The 21,248-nt window shown below is 40.2% G+C and overlaps 1 pseudogene; it reads left to right on the top strand.

The window, feature by feature from the left end:
* The first annotated feature begins 1,184 nt into the window (after positions 1-1,184).
* Positions 1,185-15,049, top strand: LOC138839858 (etoposide-induced protein 2.4 homolog; annotated as a pseudogene).
* Positions 15,050-21,248: the final 6,199 nt, after the last annotated feature.

Genomic DNA, 21,248 nt, shown 5'->3' with positions numbered 1-21,248 from the left:
CACACAAATTACCAGCCCCTTTGGGACACAGCAAAGGCATTACACAGAGGCAAGTTTATAGCTCTGAGCTCCTACATTAACCAATTGGGGAGATCTGAAACCAACAATGTAATGAGGCACCTAGAGTAACAAGCTAAACCCCAATCCAGTAGATGGAAACAAATAATTAAAATTAAATCAGAATTAACTGAATAAGGGTCCAAAAAACACTATAGACAGAATCACAAAACAAAGTTGATTCATCAAAAAAATTAATAAAATTGGCAAACCTTTGGCAATTCATATCAGAAAAAGAAGTGAACACACCCAAAGAAACAAACTCAGAGATTAGAATGGAAAAATCACTACAGAAACAAATAAGATTCAGAATATAATAAAGGGATACTTCTCACACCTTCATGCTAATATGTTTGAGAATATGAAAGGTATGGACAAATTTATAGCAAAGATTGACATGCCAACTGAACCAAGATGATTGAAACCAACTTAACAGACCCATAAAAAGCATTGAAATAGAAACAGTAATAAGAGACCTCCCACCCAAGAAAGCCCAGGACAGGAAGGATTTACAGATGAATTCTACAAGGCCTTCAAAGCAGAACTCACACCAATACTCCTCCATCTCTTCAATTAAATTGAAAGTGAAAATTCACTACCAAACTTCTTCTATGAAGTCATCATAACCTTCATCCCAAAACCAGGCAGGGACTCATCAATGAAAGAGAACTATAGACCCATTTCTTTGATGAACATCAGTGCAAAACTTCTCAACAAAATTTTGGCCAATCGACTTCAACAACTCATCCAAAAAATCATATACCACAATCAAACAGGATTCATTTCAGGGATGAAAAGCTGGTTCATTGTATGCAAATCAATTAATATAATTCATCACATCAACAAGAGAAAGAATAAGAACCACATGATTATCTTAATAGATGCAGAAAAAGCATTTGACAAGATCCAACACCCTTTTATGATGAAAGCTCTGGAAAAACTAGGAATCCATGGAACATTCCTCAATATAATAGAGGCAGTGTATGACAAACCTACAGCCAGCATTATACTTAATGATGAAAAGTTAAAGCCATTTCCTCTATATTCTGGAATGCGATTAGAATGTCCGCTCTCTCCATTCCTCTTCAACTTAGTATTAGAATGCCTAGCTAGGACAATACGACAAGATGCAAATATGGAAACTTACACAAATTGGGAAAGATGAAGTAAAATTCATCTTTGCAGATGACATGATCTTGTATTTAAAGAACCCCATGGACTCTGCCCCCAAGTTATTTGAGCTGGTCGGAAATTTTGGCAAAGTAGCAAGGTTTAAAATTAACCCTCAGAAACCAATGGCTTTCCTACATGCCAATAACAAGAAGAGCACAGCTGAAAATAGGAAAGCAACTCCTTTTGTAATAGCCCCACAAAAAATAAAATATCTTGTAGTTAACTTAAATAAAGAGGGGAAGGATCAGGCTAGAAGGTGGCTCAGTGGTAAATGCTTGCCTTGCATGCATGAGGCCCTGGGTTCGATTCCTCAGCACCACATAAGCAGAAAAAGCTGGAAGTGGCATGCTGAGGCTCAAGCAGTAGAGTGTTCGCCTTGAGCTGAAGAGCTCAGGGACAGCACCCAGGCCCAGAGTTCAGGCCACACATCCCACAAAAAGAAAAGAAAAAAAAGAGGTGAAGGACCTCTATGATGAAAACTTTAAAAAACCTGAAAAAGGAAATTAAATCAGAATTTAAGAATTGGAAAAACCTCCCATGCTCTTGGATTGGAAGGATCAACATTGTTAAAATGGCAATAATCCCAAATGCTATATACAAATTCAATGCCATACCTATCAATATCCCAACCTCATTCTTCAAGGAAATAGAAGAAGCAATACAAAAATTCATATGGAACTATAAAAGACCCCAAAGAGCAAAAACAATCCTTAGCAAAAAGAGCAGTGCTGGAGGAATATCAATTCCAAATTTCAAACACTACCAATCAAAATCAAAACAGCTTGGTACTGGCACAAGAACAGACCTGAGGACCAATGGAATAGGACTGAAGACCCAGAAATGAACCCACAGACCTATAGCCACCTAATCTTTGACAAGGGAGCTAAAAGCAATAGAATGGAAGAAATACGGCCTTTTCAGTAAATGGTGCTGGCAAAATTGGCTAAACACCTATAGAAAACTAAAGCTATATCCTTATATATCACCCTGCACCAGAATCAGCTCCAAATGGAGCAAAGACTTGGAAATAATACAGACACCCTGAAAACATTACAGGAAGAAATAGGAATAAACTGTAGGACTCCTTAGCACAGGCCGAAATTTTCTTAATAGAGACTCAGAAACACAACAAAGCAAAGAAAGGTTGAACAAATGTGATTGCATGAAACTGCAGAGATTCTGCATGGCAAAGGACATAGCCAGCTAGCAAGATCAATAGAAAGCCCACGGATTGGGAGATCTTCACTAGCCATAAAATGGACAAGGGTCTTACATCTAAAATATACTTGGAACTCAAAAAATTAAATTCCCAAAAACAAATCTTCAAAATATCAACTGCCAGATTAAGAAGTGGGCTAAAGACTTAGAGACTTCTCTGAAAAGGATATAAGAATGGCCAATAGACTCATGAAGAAATGCTCAACCTCTCTAGCCATAAAAAAATGCAAATCAAGACAACATTGAGATTCCACCTCACCCCAGTTAGAATGACTATAATCAAGAAATCTAGTAACAACAGATTCTGGAGGGGATGTGGCCACTAGGGAACCCTACTGCATTGTTGGTGGGAATGTAAACTTTTTCAACCACTTTGGAAAGTAGTATGGAGGTTCATCAAAAGACTCCACATAGAGCTCCCCTACGACTCAGCAATCCCACTTTTGGGCATTTACCCAAACGATCACAAACAAGTCATACCAACGCTGCCAGCACAACCATGTTTATCGCAGCATTATTCACCTTAGCTAAGATATGGATCCAACCCAGATGCCCCTCAGTAGATGAATGGATCAAGAAAATGTGAGATAGAAAGATAGATAGATAGATAGATAGATAGATAGATAGATAGATAGATAGATAGATAGATAGATAGATAGATAGATAGATAGATAGGTAGGTAGGTAGGTAGGTAGATAGATAGATAGATAGATAGATAGATAGATAGATAGATAGATAGATAGATAGATAGATAGATAGATAGATAGATAGAGATATATATTAATTCTATGCCTCCATCAAAAAGAATGACAGCCCCATTTGTTAGGAAATGGAAAGCCTTGGAAAAAAATTATATTAAGTGAAGTAAGCCAGGCCCAAAGAACATAGGTCCCATGGTTTCCCTTATTTGCAATAACTAGCATATGCCTAGAACAAGTAGAAAAGGTCAAAAGCTATGTACATATGACCATATAAGATTATGTTAAGTGAAATTAACCCCAAGACAGGGACACAAGTGGTTTTTCCTTGCTTGCTATTGTTTTTAATGTACTTATAATGCACTATGTTCTTCCCCTACTATGTTTTCCCCCACCCATTTTCACTGTATTTGATTCTGTTGTTCTGCATCTTGTATATACATTTTTTTCTAATTTGGGGAGGGGAAGGTATATAACAAAATGATTAAGGATTTGGTGGGGGGTGAGGGGGGGGATGGGAAGGGATGGGAAGGAGAAACAAAGGAGGAGGCTACAATGTTTGATAAGAAATGTACTCATTATCTTGCCCATGTAATTGTAACCCTTCTGTACAGTATTTTCACAATAAAAAATGCCTAAATAAGGATACATTTTGACCCACTGAAACAATGAGATGTACAAGACACTATATTGAAAACGAACTTTACAATTTCAAGGGGTGGGGGAGGGAGGGGTTGGGGAGGTAGGGAGGGAAGGGATGGTAGAGGAAAAGCAAAGGAAGAGGAAACAATGCTTCATAGGAAATGTACTCATTACCCTACTCATGTAAATCTAACCCCTCTGTACAATATTTTTACAATAAAAATATATATGAAAAACAACAATAATAATTTGAAACAATGATAATAGATTTAAATCCAACATTATCAATGGAACTCATCTTAAAAATGCAAGTCTAAAGATTGAGAGAAGATTTTTTTCACTAGCCATGCAACAGACAAGTTCCTCATATCTAAAATATACTTAGAACTCAAAAAGCTAAATCCCCCAAAACAAATGCTCAAACAACAACCCCATTAATAAGTGGGCTAAAGATTTAAAGAGAGACTTCTCTGAAGAGGATATGAGAATAGCCAATGGACACATAAAGAAATGCTCAACATATCTGGCCATAAAATAAATGCAAATCAAAATAACATTGAGATTCCACCTCACTCCTTAGAATGGCTATAATTAAGAAATCTAATAACAACAGATGCTGGAGGGGATGTGGCCAAAAGGGAATGCTACTGCACTGTTGATGGGAGTGTAAACTTTTTCAACCACTCTGGAAAACAGTATGGAGGGTCCTCAAAAGACTAAATATAGAACTCCTCTATAATCCAGTTATCCCACTTTTGCATTTACCGAATGACCACAAACAAAGCCATACTAAAGCTACAAACACAAGTATGTTTATCACAGCATTATTCACCATAGCTAAAATATGGAACCAACCCAGATGCCTCTCAGTAGATGAATGGATCAAGAAAATGTGGTGTATACATACCATAGAATTCTATGTTTCCATCAGAAAGAAGGACACTGCCCCATTTGTAGTGATTCTTAAGTCAATTATTTGAAATGTTTCTGATTGTTCCTTGTAGGTACCATAACTATTAAACTTCCATCTTAGAATGTCTTTGCTGTGTACCAAAGGTTCTTATAAGTTCTGTTTTCATTTTCATTTCATTCTAAGATTTTTTAAAAATTTCCTCAATGACTCGCTGATCAAATATGTTGTATAGTTTGTGTAGTTTATGTAGTTTCTCTTGTTATTCATTTTTTATTTTATTACATTAACATCTGATGTGATACAAGAAATATTTTTTTATTTATTAAGACTTGCTGCTGGGCACAATGACTCACACCTGTAATAACAGCTACTCAGGAGGCAAAGATCAGCAGGAGGCTTGCAGTTTCAGGGCAGTCTGGGCAAAAAGTTAGTGAGACTCCATCTCAAAGAAAAATCTGAATGTGTTACAAGCCTTTCATCCCTACATGGGAGGGATTTAAAGATGCTACACTGGAGATCTTAGGAGAATTGCCGTCCAGGACAGCCCCAGGGGGAAAAAACAGGAGACTCTACCTGAAGAATAACTAAAACAAAAAGGGTGGGGCTCCCTCAAGTAGTAAAACACTTGCCTAACAAGCACGAGGGTCTAAATTCAAACCCCAGTAGCCCCAAAACAATCAAATTTTCTTTGTGCCCTAAATTGTAAGCTGTTATCAAGAAAGTTCCATTGGCTGCTAAGATGAATGTTTATTCTGCAGGGCATCAGTAGTTCATGTCTATAATCTTAGATACTCAGAAGGCTGAGATCTAAAGATTGAGGTTTTATGCCAGCCTGGGCAGACAAATCCAAAAGACTTTTATCTCCAATTAATCAGTAAAAACCTGGAAGTGCAGGTGTAGTTCAAGTGGAGAACACCAGCCTTGTGCAAAAAAGCTAAGCAATTTTAAGTTCAAATTCTGTGTGATATTGCTGTTGATTTATTAATGCCTCTTGTTTATAAGTATCTGCTCCAAGTTTCAGTTTAGAGACTTCAGATTCTTTATCTTGCCTTATTGATTCCAAAAGATTGACTTTCATCTGATCTATATAGGTTGTCAAGCTGCTTATTGTGTCTAAAGAAAATTTAAAAGATTCATTTTTAGATGATTTTTTTAAAATGCGAAGAAAGAGTGTGAGGCCCTGAGTTGAGCTCCAGTACTGGCAAAACAACAACAAAAACCAAGAATAGGTATCCCATAGCAATTTGTACATCTAGTGTTTTGCTTCATATTCATGAAGATGCAGAAAAGTACTACATCTGTAATATGTCTCCAAATCAAACCTTTGTATTTTGTTTTGTTTTGTTTTGTTTTGCCAGTACAGGTCTTACATTCTCTCTCAGATCCTTCCTTAGCTGACACTCTCTTATTGAGTCTCTACCTCTGGTTTTTGCTGATTATTTTGCAGGTAGAGTCTAGAAGACTTTTCTGCCTGAGCTGGCTTTGAACCATGATCCTCTAGATCTCAGTCTCCTGAGTAGCGAGGATCACAATTATGAGTCAACATTGCAAGCTTTAAATAAAATTGTATTTCATTTCAGCTATGTTGATGCCTGTAAAGAGAATAAAATAGTGCATAGTGTCAAAACACAACTTAAGGGGCTAGAAAGGTGGTTCAGTGGTAGAGTGCTTGCTTTGCATGCATGAGGCCCTGGCACCACATAAGCAGAAAAAGCCTGAAGTGGGGCTATGGCTCAAGTGGTAGAGTGCTAGCCTTGAGCTGTAGAACTGAGGGATGGCACCCAGGCCCAGAGTTCAAGCCCACGACCAACAAACAAACAATAATAATAATAATTTAAACAAAGAAATTCTTGTCTAGATATTGACTAATAAGTTTAACTCTTAACTATATTTTTACAAGGATTTTTAGTAAATAACATTAGTTTCCTACTAAGGGAGGCCTAGCAAAAACAATGACTATGTAGCTTAAGTGGTAGATGCTTGCCTAGGAAGTTCAAACACCAGTACCACCAAAAAATAAAAGCAAATACATCCATTCTAACACAATTAATGTAGTCTCATGTTTCAAATTGCAGAGGACCTGACTGGGACACTGAATTTTATGAGGAAGGGGTGCCACAGTCAGAGCACTTCTCATTGAATTATATTGCAAGGTTAGGGAGATTCGTCATTGGGCCTGATCTGGTACATTTCTGGGATCTTAAGAAGAAGGGGAAGCCCTTGATGAAGTAGTATTAATTTTCTTGAATTTTGTGTATGTGGGTGATTTTTTAAAAGTTAGTTCCGTGGATGGGGTTATAACTCAGTGGTTGAACACTTGCCTAGCATTTGTTCAATCTCTATCTCTGCAGGAAGGAAAAAAGTTGATTTCCATAATTGTTTTTAAAACAATCACAACCTCTAATCATTTCAGATGCTGACTCTCACAGAAAGAGTTTCTGTTATTCAGTTAGCTTTCTATTTGTGAGTGATAAATATGTTAACAAAGCATAAGAATCGTAGACTTCAGGGCTGGGAGCAGGTTATGAGAACAGGAAATAACACTGAAATGTTTCTGTTGCTTTTTTCCCACTCAAAAAAAAAAGAGTTGGCTGGGAAGGTGGCTCAGTGGTAGAGCGCTTGCTTTGCATGCCTGAGGCCCTGGGTTCGATTCCTCAGCACCACATAAACAAAAAGAAAAAAGCCGGAAGTGGCACTGTGGCTCAAGTGGTGGAACGCTGGCCTTGAGCTGAAGAGCTGAGGGCCAGTGCCCAGGCCTAGAGTTCAGGCCCCACAACCGGACCCCCCCCCCCCAAAAAAAAAGAAAGAAAGAAAAGAAAAGAATTGTAGGCTTCGAAGGTTCTATAAACCATGAGAACTCTAGATTTTTTTTTGAGATAAGGTCTTACTATGTAGCTCAGGATAGCCTCGAACTAGTGATCTTCCTCCCTCAGGGTAGAGTTCTATATCTTTTCTTTTATGCCAGTCCTGGGGCTTGAACGCAAGGCCAGCTTGGGCATTGTCCCTGAGCTTCTCTGCTCAGGGCCTGCACTCTACCACTTGAGCCACAGCTCCTCTTCTGACTTTTGGCTGGTTAATTAAGAGTCTCACAGACTTTACTTTCCAGGCTGGCTTCAAACTGGTTCTCAGATCTCAGCCTCCTGAGTAGCTAGGATTACAGGCATGAACACTGGCACACAGCAATTTCTATATCTTAAGACTGAATATACAATGGGCTAAAAGATTCTTCATCCTCAAAGATGAAAAGAACTCCTTGTTCCTTCCTGGAAATTCCTATTCTCTGAACATCAAAGAAGAAAAAGTAAGTTCACTGTGTTTTTAGTTGAAGGTAGAGGAAAGGTTTCTAGGCTGAGAATAGCAGTGTGTGGAAGGAAAGCTGAGGGTTTTTGACAAGGAAAACACTATGCTGTCTCTTCCTAGGCCTTCAAGACCTTCTCTCCCACCAGAAACATTTGACAGTGGGATTCCCTCCAGAGCCTCAGGAGAAGACAATTTCTGTATCAGTGTGGTGTTTGCTTGGGATCCTTACCTCAGTCATCATGCCCTAATATGTGGCTGGATGACAGTGTCCCACATGCACACAGAAACCCATGAGAGACACGCAGCAGTAATTGGGGGGAGGGAGCAGGTTATGACTACAGGAAATAACATTGAAATGTTTCTGTTGCTTTTTTCCCACTCAAAAAAAAAAGAGTGGCTGGGAAGGTGGCTCAGTGCTGTAGAGCGCTTGCTTTGCATACATGAGGCCCTGGGTTCGATTCCTCAGCACCACATAAGCAAAAAGATAAAAAGCCGGAAGTGGCACTGTGGCTCAAGTGGTAGAGTGCTAGCCTTGAGCTGAAGAGCTGATAAGAAAACAGGGGTACTGGTTAGCTCCCACAAAAAAAGTCAGCCATACTCTGAAAAAGGAGTGGTGTAATTCCATGCTGCTTAAGAAGGAAGAAAAGGGGTAAAGGTCAATGTTGAAGGGGAAGGATGGGTACTTGAAGAGCAGAGTGAGGGAGCACTCCTACAAGAATGCTATCATCAAGGTTGCCATTTGCACAATTTTGCCACAGCTTTGGAACAACAGCTGTTCCCTAGAAGTTCTCCAGCAAGGTGAGGGGGGCGGGTGGAAGGAGTGGAGTGATAGGTTAGGATGGAAAACATAATTCTTAAACAGAAGCCCTTTTTGCCATTAGCTTTTTTGATAAAATTCATCTATACCAAATCTGTTTATGTCATGCCATGACAGCGCCAGTACTTAAATCTGCAGTTTGTAGAAATATTTTTTAGAGGATTTTAACTTGAGGAATAAAATAGTCAGAAAAATGTATTTTTTCAAGGGAGTAATTTATTTATTTTTAAAGTCATCTGTTTTATTTTATTTATTTGGTTATTTTTAAAACCACGTGTTTTATTTTATTTATTTGGATTTTTGAACTCAGGGTTTTGGTCTTGTTAGGTTAGGCCATACCACTTGTACCCCGTCTCCAGTCTGAAGGAGACGGGGTACATGGTAGTTCCCCTGCCTGCCAGTTCTACCTCAGCAAACAGCTAGTAAAAAAACAAAACAAAACAAAAAAGGTTTGTGCTGGTCATGAGGCTTAAACTCAGGGCCTTAATGCTGTCCCTGACCTTTTGTGCTCAAGTCCAGTATTTTATGACTTGAGCCACAGCTCCCTTCTGGCCTTTTTTCTCCAATTAACCATTGGGGATAAGAGTCTTACAGATTTTCTTGCCTGGGCTTTCTTTGAACTATGATCCTCAGATCTCAGCCTCCTGAGTTGCTAGGATTACAGGTGTAAGTCACCAATGTCCTGGTATTTATTTATTTTTAATTTTTTAGATAAGATCTTACTATAGCCCAAGCTGGTCTAAAACTTAGAATTCTCCTCACTTAGTTTCCTGGGTGTTGGGATTAAGGCATTTGCCATCACACCTGATTAGTGAAATTTTTAAATTATTATTACTTTTTACTAGTTGAACAAAGGGGTTTCAATTCAACATGTCAGTTTATGAGTATAACACATCTTTATCAATTTACCTCCTTGTGTTATTCTCACCTACCCCAGAAGGTCTCCCAGCCCCAGGTACCCCCTCAAGTTTTCTGGTTCTACTTTTACATATGCACAATGAGTTTTATGAATATATTTCCCCCACTGTTCCTTTTTCCATTTGTCTGCCTCCACTTCCCCTTAAGCCCCACCCCTTCAGACAAGACATGTCTTAGCTTCCTGGTATTTATTTTGTTAAATTAACAGTAATTGTTCAAAGGAGTCACACTATTGGAATCCACCCTGTGTATACCATACTTTAATCAGTTTGATCATGTGTATATGCTCATAGCCCTGCATGTTTTCATGCATGTTTAGATTTTATATATAACTAGTGAAAACTTTATTTTGTAAATAAAATAGGCTCTAGATACAAAGCTTACTTGGGAATAAATTAGAGAAATCATGGTGTCTGTATACTATTTCATTCCTGATTTATGTCGGTAATTTCTCCTGCATCTAAGATGCAATGGAACTCTCAAATAAAGGATTGGAGAGATGTATAATAGGACCATCTGTCTTAAATGCCATGTGTCAAGTTTCAGTCACACTTTGGGAAAGTAGTCCTAACTTTGTGTGTGTTAGTTTACTTGAGCTGCCATAATAAAATACCACAGACTGTGTGGTTGAAAAGACCAAAACTCATTCTGTCATGATTCAGAAGGCTGGAAGTCTAAATCATGGTGTCAGCAAAGTATTGAAGGACTTGTTCCAGGCCTCTCCTGTTGGTTCATATATGACTGTTTTCTGCCTATATATCCCACATCTCTCCCCTCTGTGTGTGCCTCTGTGCCATATTGGATTAGGACTCATCTTAATGACTTCACTTTTTTTTTTTTTACCAGTCCTGGGCACTGTCCCTGAACCTGTTTGTGATCAATGCTAACACCTACCATTTGAGCCACAGCACCATTTTTGGATTTTTTTTGAGTAGTGTATTGGAGTCTCGCAGATTTTCCTGCCCAGATTGACTTTGGATTGTGTTCCTCAGATCTCATCCTCTGAGTAGCTAGGATTACAGGCATGAGCCCCCAGTTCCAGACTTAGAGACAGTTTTATTGTAAATCAGATTGTTTTCTTTGGCACTTTGAGCAATTCAAAAAATGAAGGTATGATCCATGGTCCTAAAATACTTCATGTCAATGAAAGAGTCACAGCTGTGTAAAAATGTATGAATGCTTGTATGTGTGTGTGCGTGCACACACACGTGCATGCATATGTGTGAGTGAAAGATGAAAGAAAGAGAGATAAGCTATGGTCAATCAGTAGAACTCTAAGATGTAACTGCAAAGTAATAAATGATTTACAAGTCTCAGCTTAAAATCTGTTTATTTTTTGTAGGCATAGTAGTTACCTGACAAATGTTAAATATGAACCATGAAAGTTTATTCTGGACAGACATCATGGGTGAATATTAACTAAAAAGTAGTTGGAGAAATACAATATAGATACAAAGAGAAAAGAGCAGTGTTTCCCTGAGTTTCTGTGGTCCAGGGTGTTTGTGGAGGTGAGGTATGAGCCTTAGACACAGAAAGTACTAAAAAATGCACTGGTAGTGATGGGGTATTGAAGGCAGTGACTGAGACTTTTAGTATATGTATTTTTAAGTGGTTGTAGAATTTTGTCATTACTTGCTGTCTTCTTCCTCAGACCTCTGCCCTATGAAGCTCTCACTCAGCTGATAGATGAAGCTAGTGAAGGGGACATGAGCATTTCAATCCTCACACAGGTAAGCAGCATTATGATGCCAAACCTAGACATTGATATTTTAAGGTTTCCTTTTCATTGATCTGGCTATTTTCAAAGATAACGCAGTAGGCATTGTGACATCTATGCCAAAATTTTTTAGCCTTTCTGTTCTGTGCACATGTATATACGAACACAGCCTGGTCTCTGTTTGCTGAAATGTTTCAACTTCGAATTGGTCTGATCATACAAGTTATGGCAACAGAACTGGCCCAGTCCTTTCGATGCTCAGCTATTCCATTCAATAACTATTCCTAGTAGATCAGTGAGTTTGGGATCAAGAGGAAAAGGGAGCTACACATTTTGTCTCTAAGCTTTGAATCCACATAAGGCACTCTTGCTCTGTATTGTTCACTCAGTACTTATACTTGACCCATTTCTATATTGGCTCTAGAACTTCAAAATGCTACCTCTTGGGGGCTCCCTACTCCACATTATTGTTACCAACACTACTTGGCTAATTTCATTCCTCTGATTTCTTCAAGGGCTCTGGAGTGCTGACACAGGGGTGCTTTTGGATTCAAGGTTCATGGTGTCAGTGTTTAGTCTAATCAATAACATGATCTATTAAAAGTAAACAATATTTTTATTGACATCTAACAAGATTCTTTGAAATTAATTGTATGTGTATTTAACAAGATGAACGTGTCAGTTAGAAAAATAGTTGGGGCCTGTGGAAGTTGCAGAGCAGAATTAGGAGGAAGAGTTCCATGGTGTGACTTTTTTCCACTGAAATTTGCTTGATTTAAACAAGAACAGCAAAACAATAAAGCTAAGGGTGGTTCATAAACATACAATCAAGGTTAGAAAATTGAAATCTGAAAATTTTCAGTTAAATTTCCCCTTAAAAACATTTTGAGACAAAGTCTTGCTAGGTAGCCCAGACTGGCCTCAAACACAAGATTCTCCTGTTTCTACCTCCTAAGTATTGGGGTTAGGTTTATAAATGTGCACCACCATGGGAGGTGGAGGCCGGTGGAGGACTCACAGTCTTTATCTCTAGGTAGTGGAGGCAACCATGCTTTTTTTTTTAAGTTGTTCCTGCACCTGGGTGGTAGGGTGTATCACACACACTTCTCCTTTGGCTAGGCTAGACTTTATGCCCGTCCCTGTTATTTCTGTGAAGTAAGAACACAGTCATGGAGGTGGAGACTCTCCCCTGGATTGAGTTAGAATCATGTTTGTGATGCACTTATTCTGTAAACTGCAGGTGTCGCTAGACTAACTTTTGTTGGCTGCGGTGAGGAGAAGGGGAGAAGGGCCTGGAGGCAGTGCTGTACCAGCTCCACTGGGAAAAGGAGGGAGTGGAAAAAGGACAGAGTGGGAGTAGAGCCAAGTCTGAGAGCATCCACCCTATGTGGGTCACTGTGGGCACAAATGAAATATTGCAGTCTTAAAGTGAGACCTCATCTCAAAAATAACCAGCATACAAATGTTGACTGAATGACCTGAGTAGCAGACCTCCTGCATAGAACTCATGAGGCCTTGAGTTCAAGCCCTAGTACTGCTAATAATACTAATAATAAATGTAAATAAACAGCAAACGAAGTGATAAATTAGCATATGCTCAAGAGGCCTAACCTTGACTTTTCATTCAATTTTTTCTTCATCAGGAAACTAGAAATAAATCCCTCAGTTTTTTGCTTTTCTTGACAGCAAAACTAAGTAGTAACCAAAGTAGCCACATATGGCCTTTAAATAAGATTTTCTGGCTTTAGAAACATATATTCTGAATTGTTGTTCCTGACACACATTTTGTGCCTAATAAGTATTTATGGAATGAATCTTTCCTGTACTGATGACTTCAGGTTGAATCCACAACTCCTCAGACTGAAAAGTTTCAAATTTTAATTTTCTAGCCTTGATGTTATTTTCCTGAACTATCCCTAACTTTATTGTTTTACTGTTCTTGTTGAAATCAAGCAAATGCCAGTGGAAAAAATTACATACACCATGGCTTTCTTTCATATAATTCTGCTCAGCCACTTCCACAGGCCCTAACAATTTTTCAGGCTTTAGTCCAGTCAGAATAGTATTTATTTTACCATAACAAGTATAAGACAGGATGAAAAAGGCAGTTTTGTGACACTCACCGGAGCACAGTGTATTAGCCCACTATGGATATGTTCTTGTAAAACTCTAATCCAGTAGTCTCTGGCATGCCTATTTACAGAAACCTAAAAAGAAATAAATATCACTAGTTTATCGGCTTCTGGTTATGGACAGTCAAATATCAAGAAGTGATCTTTTTTTCCAGAACTTTAATGACCTTACATTTTCTCTCCTACATATTTTTCCAGTTTGCACTGCCTCTCATAAAAGTTTCCATAGAATATAAATATGGTAGGCTTGTGGCCTGGGCATGCCCAGTGTGAGCTCAGAAGCCCAGACCCTGGAAGTGCCCAGGCGGAGCTGGTGGCCTGCCTGGCTTAGAGGGGAATGAAGCAGGTCCCCCAGGGAGGACAAGCACCGGAAGCACCGGCCAGATCAGCAGAGGCAGGTGAGGCTGCGGGGTTCCTTCATCAGAGATTCTGAAGTACTTCACTATCTTCTGTGTAACAGACAGTCTGGGTGGTAAGGAGATGGCTGACAGTGTCAAAAACCCATCTCCAGGACCTTGGCAGGGGAATCAAAGACTCCATCTGGGGTATTTGTACCATCTCAAAGCTAGATGCTTGAATCCGACAAAAGAGAGAAGAACAGGGGCAAAGAAGAGCAAGTAGTATCCTGGCCCAAAGGAGAGACCAGAGTATAGATGAGTGAGCCATGCAATCTTAGTAGAATTATCCAGTTCTGTGCTTGGAATGGCGGCGTGTTCTGGTTCAGTCTTCTCTTGTTTTATCGAGTCTTTACCCCTGTACTTCAGTCATTAACAGCCCAAATTATTGGTGATCCATCACTACATGGAAATATTTGGTCAAACTTAAGTGCTCTTTGTGTGTTCTCCCTGTTTGTGTTTAACAAAATCGTGAGTACCATTTGGTTTCAAGATATAGCTGACCTGACATTTGAAGTATCAGGAAGGAAGCCTGATCCATTCCCTAGTGTCAGCAAAATCATTGCTGAGATGCTCTTCAACCTTTTGCTGCAGACTCTCTTCCTTATTCACGGGATGTTTGTGAGTCCCTTTCCCATCCATCTTGTTGGTCAGCTGGTTAGTCTGCTGCATATGTCCTTTCTCTACTCACTGCTTTGAATATCGTTGGTTCAATAAAGGAATTGATATGCACCAGAGATTGTCAAACATAGAATGGAACTGGCCTTACTACTTTGGATTTGGTTTGCCCGTGGCTTTCCTCACAGCAATGCAGTGCTCATACATTGTTAGTGGTTGCATCTTTTCTATCCTTTTACCTTTATTCATTATCAGCACCAATGAAGCAAAGACTCCTGGAAAAGCATACCTTTTCCAGTTGCGCCTCTTCTCCTTAGTGGTCTTCTTAAGCAAAAGACACTTCCACAAAACAGTCTACCTGCAATCTGCCCTGAGCAGCTCAACCTCTGCAGAGAAGTTTCCTTCACTGCATCTATCTCTTGCCAAACTGAAGGCTGCTGCAGGCTACTGAGACACCTGTGATTCAGAAGGGATGAGTGGGATTGGATTGAAGCTGTGGCAGTTCTTTCTCTGTTCTCCTCCCCCTGCCAGGGCAGGCAGGACCCACCCTGACACAGTCTCTTCTGTTTGTGGAGTTTGAATTTTTAATACTTTTTATTGTAAAAATACTGTACAGAGATGTTACAGTTACATGAGTAAGGTAATGAGTACATTTTTATCTAGCATTGTTGCCTCCTCCTTTGTTTCTCCCCTACCGTTCCTTCTTTTCCCACAACCCCTCCCCCCTCACCCCCCCTTCAAAGATTGTTTTCAAAGTAGTGTATTGTATATCTCATTGTTACAATGGGTCAACTTGTATCCCTATTTAAACATTTTGTTTTTTTCCCTTCCCCTCCCTGAATTAGAGAAGTGTATATACAAGATTCAGGGCACCGGAATCAAATACAGTGAAAACAGGGGTTATACCATGGGGGAAGAACATACAAAAGAAACAAAAAAATCACTTAATACATTATAAGAACATTAAAAACGGAAGTGGCGCTGTAGCTCAAGTGGTAGAGCGCTCGCCTTGAGCTGAAGAGCTGAGGGACAGCGCTCAGGCCCAGAGTTCAAGCCCCACGACCGACAAAAAAAAAAAAAAAAAAAAAAAGAACATTAAAAACAACAACAAGAAAGATAAAACCATTTGTGTTCCTATCTTGGGGTTCATTTTGTTAACATCATCTACTTGTCCTAAACTTTTACTAGTTATTGCAAATAAGGGAAACCATGGGACCTATGTTTCTTTGGGCCTGGCTTACTCCACATAGAGCTCCCCTATTACCCAGCAATCCCACTTTTGGGCATTTACCCAAATGATCACAAACAAGACCATACTAAAGCTACCAGCACAACTATGTTTATCACAGCATTATCTACTGTTAGGTTTTTAAAGTGGAGGTGGCCGAGTAAGAACCACACCACCGGGGCAGGGAAGGTGGTTCAGTGGTAGAGTGCTTATCTTACATGCATGAGGCCCTGGGTTCAATTCCTCAGCAGAAAAAGCCAGAAGTGGTGCTGTGGCTCAAGTGGTAGAGAGCTAGCCTTGAGCTGAAGAGCTGAGGGACAGTGCCCAGGCCCAGAGATCAGGCCCCAGGGCCGGCAAAAAGAAAAGAAAAGAACCACAGCACACATGTGGTATTCAGGTAACGGGTAGGTTTATTCATCATTCTGGCTGACAGTAGGCCATGTTGGCACTCCACGAGGCTAGGAGGGAGGGTGTCTGGCCCTGGGCTAGGCCTTATCTAGGGTACGGGCTGGGAAAAGTGTGGCCACATTGAATCCAGATATGACCTCAGCAGATACAGATGTGACTCCTTTCATGTGTGCCAGTTGCCTAGGTAACGAAGGTACTGGGTGTGTCTCCTCGCCATCCAGGAGCTGACCTTACATTCCAGCCTTTTAATAATCATAAAATAGGATGCAAATTCTCTCTGGCTACTTCCTGCTGACAAGGGGGGTCGACATTAGGGGTAAAAGTCCAGAATGTGGTCCCCTCCCAGAGAAGGCAGAGAACAGCAGTTGTTCCTTGGTAGGCATGAATCCTTAGATGAAGTCTGGAGCAGACAAGTCTCTTGAATGAAGTCTGGAGGAAGTCTCATGAGGCATTGAGGGGCTGGAAAAAATACTAGAGAGCAAATAAATGGCAAGAGGAAGGACTTGGTGCTGAAAATTGAATGACTTGGCTAGAATGCCTAGTTCTTATCTCCTGCATTCCAGGCTGTTCTGGAGTTGGTAGAAATGTCCCTAGCTACTTCTGACATCTGGCGACTAGGTAGGGGAGAACGTCAGGTAACAAAGACAAGAATGTAAATTCCTGTCCAGTTAAAAGGTATACAGATTGGACAGTAGATGGGCAGGCTTCTTACTTCTTTTGACCTCCCAGCTCTGATTAATTTTGGAAGGTCAGGCACAAAGGGGCTGATGTCACATCATCCCCTCTTACTCCTCTGCATGGTCCCTTGTTCCCCAGACTGGTTGAGTCCCAGGAGTCTAGGTGCTTGTTGCTGGGATGGCTCATCCCAGTTGGCATTCACAGGCTTTCAACTCAAGGCCTAGTGGTACTGTGACTCAAAGTGGTAGAGCACTAGCCTTGGGCAGAAGTGCTCAGGGACAGTACCCAGCTGAGGTCAAATCTGGATTCAATGTGGCCACACCTTTCCCAGCCCCTACCCTAGATAAGGCCTAGCCCAGGGCCAGATGCCCTCTCTCCCAGCCGCGTGGAATGCCAAAATGGCCTGGTGCCAGCCGGAATGATGAATAAACCTACCCCTTACCTGAGTACCATGTGCGTGGTGTGGTTCTTACTCAGTCACGGCTTCTTTAAAAACCTCACATTTACCATAGTTCAGGTATGGAACCAACCCAGATGTCCTTCATTAGATGAATGGATCAAGAAAATGTGAGATATATATAGAAAAGAATGACACCGACCCATTTGTTAGGAAATGGAAAGACTTGGAAAAAATTATATTAAGTGGAGTTTGAATTTTTGTCTCTGGTGCACATAAGGCAGAATCTTGACTCCAGTATGTGGATTTTTACCACCATCATGGGTCTGAAAGGACTACAGCTCTTTTCTCGCATTTGCCAGTTCCCATGGCTGGATGATTTGACTACTTCATTTTCCTGTCTGTGCCATTTACCCTCCCACCTCTCCTTCCTGCTTTCCAGTACCCTTGGATGAATGCATTTTGTAATTATAGCTGTTGTATTTTATGGATTTGTTATTTTTGTTGTTTTTCTGTGAAGCACATACATTGGATGTGGGAGGTATAGGAGCATCTCAGTTGCTCCTGGATACTTCCTTTATAGCCATCACTGTCTTGTTTTTTGTAACTCAGGCTAGGTTTTGGACTCTCTTGCTCTACTGTAAAAAAAAAAAAAAGAAAAAGAAATAAAAAGATAAAAGATCCTGAAGAGATGGGACAGAATGAAAGACCTCATAGCCAGATTAGCTGTTTTGAGGAATACCTTTCTTCTCCTTGAAAGGGAAAAAGTTCCCTAACCAAGAGGAGGTACCAATTCTGGACAATTGTCACTGCAACACAGAATGCTCAGGGAAACTGAATTTTTCCCCTGGAGAATGGAAATTTACTCTTAGCTATTGCCAGATAGGACTGGTATTTCAAAGGATTATGTGTGTTGCAAATAGGAACTGAAGATATAAACTTATTAAACCCATTAAGCCTGTAGGAAAAAATATGGTAGGCTTATGTAGGTACATATTAAGGATACAGCTCAGAATGGAGACAGTAAGGTATTAGGAGTATCTACTGGGTGGCATTATTCTAATCATATGATGTAACTCCAGGAGAGAAAAGGCAAACCTCGTTCTGGAGCTTACATTCAACTGGGAAAAAGAGATAGACTAAGATATGAAATAAAACCGAGCAGGCCTGGGGCACACATGGCTCTCCTGGTTAGGCTAGACAAGTGAAGATGGACTGCAGAGGGTAGAGGGCAGTGAGAAGGCAGGAAGGGATGCTACACAGCAGACAAGGCATGAGGCTGGGTCTACTATTGGCCCTGACCTTCAAGGAATCAGTGCCTCTCACCCAAGTCACTCAACCAACAATCACCGATGTCTGCCCAGCAGTGATGTGCTCTTGAGCCTGTGTGTAGACAAAGGACAGTCTTTCAGGGTACAGTGAGCCACCCTGTGCCTCCTCTGTGGCAGACCCTCTTCCTGATGTGCAGCCCTATTGCGAAGGCTGCAGCTAACCCCTCATTCATCCTGGTACAGTGTCACCCAAGCCTGACTGCTCCTAGATGGTATATGAGCCCTGGACCCTCACAAATGGGATGTGGTGATGCAGGCAAACCTAGTAATTGTGGGATCTGGCTGGGACTTGCAGACCCTCAGCTTTCCCTCAGCCATGCAGCTATTACAGTTTGGCCTTCAATCCAACTATACATTCATTAGTGCCTCAAAGCCATATAGTTATTCCTATGGTATGAATCTCACTGCTGTACTCTCAAGTTCTGACCCTTCTGTGGGAGTTCTAGGTCAGGAGACCATATAAACCTTGTTTAGGAACTCAAATGGCCTGTTTATTATAGTTTGCTCATTAATTTGAGCAAGAGATTTTTTTCCCCTGATATTGAAGTTTGAACTCAGTATTCTGCACTTGCTAGGCTGGTGGTTTATCTCTTGAATCACACCTCCTCCAGCCAGGCTTTTTGCTGGTTAATTGGAGTCTCAGACTTTCCTGCCTAGGCTGGCTTCAAACCTTAATCTTTTAGATCTCATCCTCCTAAAGATTACAGACATGACCACAGGCACCCAGCATCAGAACAACTTTATTATACAAATGTCTCAGATGTTTTTCATGCAGTTTCAAAATGTCAGTGTTTCAATATAGTTATGGAAGCAGTTAACTTCCTATACATTTTCTTAAATTATACCAGAGAGTCAATACTGTTGTAGGTATATTTTTGCACATGTGCACCAATACTGGGGCTTGACCAGGGCTGGAGGCGTGGCTAGCCTAGCATTGTGAGGTCCTGAGTTCAAACCCCAGTAATGTCCAAAACAAACAAATCTGAGCAAATAATGAACTCTTGAACATTCTTCACTTTTCTTTCTGTAACAGATTTCCCCTATGGTTTCATCAAAACCATTATTCTGTATCTCTTATAGGATATCAGTATGCCCTTGTTTGATATTCAAGACTCTGTAGTCTAGATTCTAACTACTATTTCAGCAGTACTCACTAATTTTATCAATCCCTACATCAATGTCTCCTTTGGCTTCCAAAGCACTTGCCATCTGCCACAATAGCTTTTATTTGGCACATACTATGTACAGTATTTTATTGTTTATCTTGTTTACATGTTGTATTTCTCTTAAATACATGTCTAGCCTCTCAAGATCAGGTACCATGTCATGCCTATTTATAGTAACATCAGTTAAAATGGTGGCCTACATGTAATAAACTCTGAGTGTCTCATGCTGATGAACAAGTGTGAGTTAACCTCTTGATATTCTTTATGATTTCATGGATTTATGTCTGTTTTATTTTAAGTATCTATAGTTCTAGACTAGGAAGGGTCTTTTTAATTCTGGGGCTAGAACCCAGGACTTTTTGCATGCTAAACAAGTGCTCTACCACTATCTATCTGCATGCACACATTCAACGCCTTTCTGAGTGTCTTCCAGTTCCATTGCTGTCTCATTCTTCCCCTAATGATATAGAAGTGAATGAAGAACTCTATGCACCAGGTATCCCAAAGTTGGGTACCTGGTCCTTAAATAATGACAAATCTACTGCAATGTTCATAGCTAAGTGTATAAGATTAGAAATTTATTTTGTAAATCTCTTCTAATCAAGTGTCTCAAAAATTCCACACCAGAAAAGAAATAGATGCTGGTGTTGTAGCTCACTAGTAGCGTGTATGCTTAGCATACACAAGGCTGTGGAGTCCAATCCCTGAATAGAAAAGGAGGGAGGGAGGGAGAGAAGGAGGGAGGAAGGAAGGAAGGAAAGAAGGAAGAAGGAAGGAAGGAAAGAAGGAAGGAAGGAAGGAAGGAAGGAAGGAAGGAAGGAAGGAAGGAAGGAAGGAAGGGAGGGAGGGAGGGAGGGAGGGAGGGAGGGAGGGAGGGAGGGAGGGGAGGCAGGCAGGCAGACAAACAGGCAAGCAGGCAGTAGAGGAGGGAAGGAAAGAGTAGAGAAAAATAGGGAATATATATCTGGCCAATTTGAATTTCTTCTGCTCTATTTTTGTCCATCAGCTGAAGAAGCCACAGAAAGACTGATGGAATCTCAGTCCTTCAGCCACAAGGAACCTCCTGCACCATATTCTTAGTGGCAAGGAGTCTGGAGTGGAACAAAGAGGTAAAATTGAATAACTGCATTTCTAGTTCATAGGGTTTAATTTTAAGGTTTAATTACTTAAAAGTTTAAATCAGAGGAACTTTATGTTCCAAATAAATATAACTCCAATGAATACAACAAAAGCAGAACTGTCTTCTGGAACATGATTTGGAAACCACTGTGTGTCTTGTCTTTTTTTTTTTTCTTAAATGATATATCAGGTAGACTAATTGGTCTCATTTCATTTCTATTTTGTTCTTTCCCTTACATATCTCAGTCAAACTGTTGTGTTTAGTCTAACTGGAAATAATACAGTAGAATGCAAATATTTTGGATGTTTATGTTTGTGTGTAG

The sequence above is a fragment of the Dipodomys merriami genome, unplaced genomic scaffold (assembly GCF_024711535.1).
Source record: "Dipodomys merriami isolate MVZ:Mamm:240054 unplaced genomic scaffold, mDipMer1.0.p SCAF_3, whole genome shotgun sequence".
NCBI lineage: Eukaryota > Metazoa > Chordata > Mammalia > Rodentia > Heteromyidae > Dipodomys > Dipodomys merriami.
Note: the sequence above shows the minus strand (reverse complement) of the source record. Positions and strands in the feature narration are given on the sequence as shown.